Source organism: Phoxinus phoxinus (assembly GCF_949152265.1).
Source record: "Phoxinus phoxinus genome assembly, chromosome: 21".
NCBI lineage: Eukaryota > Metazoa > Chordata > Actinopteri > Cypriniformes > Leuciscidae > Phoxinus > Phoxinus phoxinus.
In genome coordinates, this window is record NC_136896.1 from 10,599,778 (window position 1) to 10,606,667 (window position 6,890).

General features: G+C 34.3%; 1 pseudogene across 1 annotated transcript; it reads left to right on the top strand.

Annotated features, from left to right (window-relative positions):
• Nucleotides 1-1,034: 1,034 nt before the first annotated feature.
• LOC306989250 lies at nucleotides 1,035-6,312 on the top strand (annotated as a pseudogene). The gene is made up of 13 exons (XR_013800726.1): nucleotides 1,035-1,152; nucleotides 1,469-1,505; nucleotides 1,620-1,714; nucleotides 1,823-1,938; nucleotides 2,014-2,166; nucleotides 2,508-2,586; nucleotides 2,915-3,088; nucleotides 3,168-3,256; nucleotides 3,364-3,420; nucleotides 3,841-3,915; nucleotides 4,023-4,118; nucleotides 4,689-4,771; nucleotides 4,909-6,312. The product of XR_013800726.1 is annotated as an uncharacterized misc_RNA (transcript).
• Nucleotides 6,313-6,890: the final 578 nt, after the last annotated feature.

Below are 6,890 nucleotides of genomic sequence, written 5' to 3' on the forward strand. Positions count from 1 at the left end.
TTTAGTTCAATCTTTGTTCAATCTTTACATTCTCAGGGACCCTTCACCCAGACTCCTATTATATATTTTAAAAAAAACTAGATTATCAAGTTCTTCAGTAGTTGTGGAACTCCAGTAAGTCGGCTGTCAATGCTATTATTCACTTTAATCATCAGATGAATTTATTATTTTCTCTTTAATACAGATGATGCTGTCATTAATAAATTAGTCATGACAGATGATATCCAAACTATTTTTCCATGCGTCTGCTATGAAAGCAATACCTAGCTTGTTTGGTGGCTTGTTTAATACAGTAGCTAGTAAGTCACCCACTACAACTAACACAGCGATAAGCCTGTGTGTGAACTGATATTAGGCTAATGTTGTAGATCTACCGTTGTGTTGGGATTTGCTCAATATGATGGTAAGTGGCAGATCAGTGGGCTTGTCTGTCCCAGATGAAACCTAATATACTATGTGGAGGACACAAGATCATTTAATAATTATAATATGACCGCGTGGTTAACCTATGAACCTAATTCTTATTTAAACAACTATCCCTTTGTATAAACTACAAGTACAATTTTGGCTGTATTATTAATGTCCCCATCAAAAATTGCTCTTGAAATCTTTTTTGTTTATTGTCCCCCCCCCCCCTACTGTTAGATGAAATTTACTCCAATTTAACCCCAAAATGGGGTGAAATCCTTTACTCAGATACTCGCCCTCAAGTTGATTACAAACCTCAATGAATTTCTTTCTTCTGCTGAACACAAAATAACATATTTTGAAGAATCTCGGTAACCAAAAAGTTGATGGGTCTCATTGACTTCCATTGTATGTTTTTTTATTTATACTGGAACCTTTTGCATTTCTAGGGAGCTAACAATACGCTAATTTCTTTTTGTAGTATAAAGTTTTCCAAAATATCACAAAGCCATTATGATCTTCTTGTTTGTCTGGTAATTTCCACAAACTAGTAATAACTGACACAATTAAAAGGGAGGGACCTTTAAACCTGAGCTTACATATGAACAGAAACTCCTCCTGTTAGTAGCATAACTGGAACTGGAACATAAAAGCCTCGAGCTTCCTCCTAATCTGCCATCATAACACGCACGTTGTGAGAGCTGAATAACTTTTCAAAGGACACTATTTTTACAGAGACACAAGGTAAGACAATAATATTATAGAATATGGCTACTGATATGATGATTCTGCTTTGTGATGCTTGTAAAGAAATAATGCTGCTACTATTCATAAAATATAATAAATGAAATATGGAGGGTTCATTTCCACTGCATTTTAATTAGTTTTGTGGTTACATTTGACCATATATATATCATATATATATATATATATATATATATATATATATATATATATATATATATATATATTACAAAATCATAAATGTTTTTTTTTAAATACGATTGTATCTGATGTCAGTGCTTACAGTAAAACAACAAACATTTCCCATCTATTTTAGCACAAAAGCTACGACATGAACATGTTCAAAAATAAAAGTAAGTCTAAAACCTCTTGATAAATGTTATAATCAAGAAAGCCTACCACTCAATTTAATTTGTCATTATCTATGTGTTTAATGTTAATCGGTTTTATTCACGTTTCTGCGGCAGCAGCTGCAAAGTTTTACGAAGAGCCAGTAAAGGAGGAAGTGTACACTGGATACCTGCACAAGTCTCCTGGTCAACTGGCCTTATTAAAAACCTTTGTACGTCTCATATTGCATTTCAACTTGAAATTTAAATATCTGCAGTCTGTCAAAGACAGTTTCTCTGTTCATGAAACTTATCAGTTTTACCTGGTATATCTGCCGCAGAAATCATGGAAGCGCCGTTTCTTTGTGCTCTCCATGACGGACGAAGGCGCCTACCATCTGAAATACTATACAAACGAAAAGAGAGACAAACATTTGGGAAACATAGACCTTTCTAAGTAAGAAAAATACTATCACACTCAAAAATAAACAGTATTTTCACATTATAACAATAAATTCTTACTGTTTTAAAGGATCACCTCGATGTTTACTTGCCTAGAGACACATCAGATGTGGGACTGGATTCAGAAACACTTCAAGTGTCCTCCATCCTCGGTGCTGTTCTTGAGGGTGGAAGACAACACACAAAAATACAGCAGAGACTATTTTCTCATTGGAGAAGACAGGTTTGCAACCATCATTTTGACCCTATCTCTCATTTTCACTCCATAGTTCCATGAAAGCCAGCATGATACAGACAAAAAAGAATAAAAGTCTCCATGAAATGTGGCTTTTGGTTTTGAAGATATACACATTTATAATTGAGTCTTACAAAAAAAGAAAAGAAATAAAGAGACATGAAATTAAAAGACACCGAATAAGAGTCTTTTCATTATACTTCTAAAATAAGTTATATACTGTAATATAATTCTAGAAATTGTTTTATTTAAACTTTTCATTTTCTTTTTAAAACAACTGATGACGTTTTTCCAAAACAGTAGTGGTAAAGGTTTTCTGGTGTTTTCAGTAATGATGTGGATGGTTGGTACAAAACCCTGAAGACCCAGATATCAGATCAACGGAGACATACATTTGACGCCCTTGAGGTAAACATTAAAATATTTCTCTCTAATCTCTCTCCATCTATCTATATTTCTTTACGCACATGCCTGTATATATAAACTACCAGTCAGAATTTTAGACACACTTACTGATTCTTTATTTTTACCGTTTCCCACATTTGATTTGTAATTTGTAATATTATTATAACTTCATACAATTACCCTTTATTTTGTTTTTGTTTAGAAACTCACACATTGGCATAATTGATTAAGTACTTTAATGAGTGAAAATCATAAAAAAATCTAAGTGTGTGAAAACTTTTGAGAGGTTGTGCATGCTCTGATAGTTTTTTTCTTTTCTTTTTCTTTTCAGGACAACAGAAGTAGATCAACATCTGAACCTCTGTACAGTTCAGAACAAAAGGTTGAAGATCAGTCTGATGAAAGAAGGTCAGCACCTGAATTAATGTCATCTCCTCCACCAACCCCAAGCCATTATGACTCTCCTCGCAAGTTCAGCGAACCTCCAGTACCAGTAGAGCGCAAGGTTTTACACATTTACATTGCTTCTTTAACACAAATGTTTTTAAACTTCCATATGATAAAAACTCACTTCTATTTGACAGATTTCAGTTAACGAGGATAAAGATGAGAAGGATTGGAAACAGGATGAATCTCCAGAGGACGGCAATGAATATATGTTCATGGCATCAGTGTAGGTGTTTTCTCCTTAACTGGCAGTGAAATATGAAATGTACTCTGTGGATAAAATGCAATTTTCTGAGAGACATTAAATTAAATTCTGTGGTCTTTCCTGATTAGGCAAAAGGAGTTGGAAGATGTCCAACAGGAGGCGGACACTGCATGCATACAGACAAAGTAATTTGGAAGTCTTCAATGCACTATTTTGTTAGTTGTGCAAGATACAGTAAACTAAGTGCGTCATTGCAATGTGCTCACAAATTCATTCCCCTAAACCTCAGATGCTACACATAGATGTAATTCTTCGTTTATTTAAAGACTACAAAACAACTCTTATCTTAGCATTGCTGAATGTTCTGTTTTGTTTGGAAATGTCCAGTCTTGCTGAACAGGTCTGATCATGGACGAATGCTAAGTTTTAGCATTGTTTTAGCATCTTGATATACGAGAAGCAATAATCTCTGACTAGAACGATTAAGCAACTATCGTTCTGAGGTTGAGCCTTGTTCAACACTAAAATGATCTTGATTCTTGATGCCCTTTTGTTTAAAATACATAAAGTTAAACTCATTTTTATTATTATTTTGACTTTTTCAGCACTTCCATTAATGGACACGAGTCCTCTGTGTGCAATGATGCAGGCAAACAGGATACAGACGATGAAAATAAACGGTACATTGACTTTGGTGCAGTTTTACTGGTAGCTTTGAATTGTGTTATTCTGCTGAATACGTCTGAATGATGTCATCGTTGTTTTACTTTCTTACCTTTTTCCTTAGAATGAGTACAGGTGAGAGACATTCTCAGCCTGGTCTCCTCGACTTCAATGGGAACTGTTCCTCTACAGAGAAGGTAGAGGCGCCTTTAAACAAGAGGTGATTTTTATCAGTTCAGTTCACCCTTCTCCCACATTAGTCCATTAGTTCAACACTAGAAATACAATTAGAGTATAATGCATAAAAGGAAACGGTCCCATTGTATATTAGGTGTCTAATATACACACAAAATATGTACTAATATATATTAAGTGTAAAATGCACGTATTGTGTTCATGCTGTATTGCAAAACACTTTTGCTACTGAGGTGGGATACGGATAAGGTTAGGGACAGGTTTGGTGATATGGATAGGCTTAAGGGTGGTTTAAGGTGTAAGAGAAGGGTCAACAGTGTAAATATAATGTAATTACATAAATTAATTACAGTTGTAATTACATGCAGGTATTTTTTACAATGTAAAAACATGTACTTACACAAGAAGTGCATTGTTTCAAATGATTTGTTTAAATGTAAGTATACCATAGTTAAAGACACTTAATATGAAGTGGGACCAAGGAAACAATTTCTTAATTTCCTTTGCCATTTGATTCTCAGCTATGTTTAGCACTAAGGTTATGAAAAATGTGGCATCTGTTTGAATATCATCAATGCATACTTTTATTCTGTAGTGAAACACGAACACACATGGCGGGAAGAAGATCTGCATTAGTCAGAACAGTCTGATCTTGACACGGGAAGAAGGCAAACCATGGTACTACTCTCATTGATACATTGTTAGTTATTACAGTTGTATCCTAATAGAGAAAACATGAACATGAGTACAAAAGAACAACTTACATTGTATTATGGTTTTCATTGTTCTTTGTCTATCATCCTTTTCCTCTCCAGTGTGTCTGAGTGTCGGCAGATTCAGGACTCACGTCTGTTCCATAAGGGGGATCAAATCCTGGCCTTCAATGACCTGCTAACAGACACAGTAGAAGAGATACAGACATACCTAAGAAGACTAAGAAAGTCATTAAATTCAGAGATCTATAAATAATGTTACTGAAATTATCTGCAGGTAAAACTCACTAATGGGCGGTTTCTAAGATCCTAGCCTCTGCACTCTGAACCCTCCACATAACACAGAGGACATGAAACAAAATCTAATGTGAATGATCTTATCACCACTGAGTTATCAGCAATGTTGTACACGTCTAGTTTAAGATCTGTTGATCATTAAAGCTTATTGATTTGAGTCTAATTATACAGGTGGAAACCAATGTATTAATAAGAAAAAGACAAAGTGCCTCGTCTTCTTTTGCTTGTACACAAACTATTTAAAACAATGCAAATGTTAGATTCAATGACAACAAAATGCCACTGAGTGAAAGAAATTAGTAACATTTAGACTATGTACTTAAAACTGTATAAGTGGTAGTGGGTATATATTAGTCTATGTTTGTTTATGTGATGAACAAGAGTCAAGTATTACTTTATAACAAGTATGAACTGAAGGTTAATTCATAGTAAAAAAAAAAATGCACAGTTCTAAACTGTTTATGCATTTTAACCTCTTTAAAGCTGCACTATTTTCCCCTTAATGGAACATTGGGGTGGAAAAAATATGAGATGGGAGGAAGTCAATGCTTTTGCGTTCCCTCACAAAAACATTTGGTTCCGCCAAAAACCTTTGCGTTCCCTCACAAAAACATTTGGTTCCGCCAAAAACCTTTGCGTTCCCTCACAAAAACATTTGCGCTTCCCCCTCAAACATCTTACCGTTCCCCTGAGAAACTATTTTGTGTTCTTTGTGAGCAAACGCAAAGTTTCTTGGGGGAATGCAAAACATTTGCCAGTGAACGCAAAAGCATTGACAATAACGTTTCCTCCCTTCTAATTTTTTTTGTTCAACATGTCCCTTAAGGGGCTCCGTACTTTTCATAATTCTAACAGTATGAGATACTTTATATACTGTGTATATACAACTTTACTGTCATTGTGTATTTCATTTTGAAAAGAATGTAATAATGATGTATTGCTCCAAATCATTATTTAAATGTTTCAGTCACAATTTAGATGGAATACTGAAAATGTTGCCTACTTAATATATAGCTGTACAAAAGCATGCATTTGTACATTGTTACACTGTGAAATGTGATTAAACTTTCAGAAGTCTTAACACATAACTCTTAACATTGTGTGTTTCACTAAAAACTATCGATTCAATGAATAGAGCTCAAGGGGTTACAATAATCAATCGATTACTTTTGTTGTACATTTCAAAGTAAAAGTAATAAAGATTGTTATATTTTTAAGAAACAACTGAATTCATTATTATGCATGAATTCACACATCAACTGGCATCTGAAGCATTCATATATGGAAAGCGCTCTTCACAAGAATCTATTTACATTAATGCTACATGATCTAAATCTAAAAGGCAGAAATAATTAGGGCCCTATCATACGCCCGGCGCAATGCAGCGCAAAGCGCGACGCAAGTGTTTTCTGCTAATTTCAGCCTGACGCAGTTATCATTTTCACGTCCTGCACCACGTTGTTTAAACAGCAAATGTATTTGCGCCAATGTGCGCTCATGGGCTGCTGGTCTGAAAATTTCCACTTGCAAAATCTGTCATGTAAATAGCAATCCGCCATGGCCTATACAACAACCAATATGGGGTCAAAATATTGTTTGTTCCTACTAAAAATCAAACATGGATTATGGGTAAATCCTATATTATAAAAAAATGTAAAGTGAATCCTGTTGAATATGGTAATCTTTTATTTATATTAGTACTTATAATGATATGTTAGTACTTATTAGATAAAGTACTTATAACGTACCATAATTATAACTATGAATTTATTAATGTATGACTGATA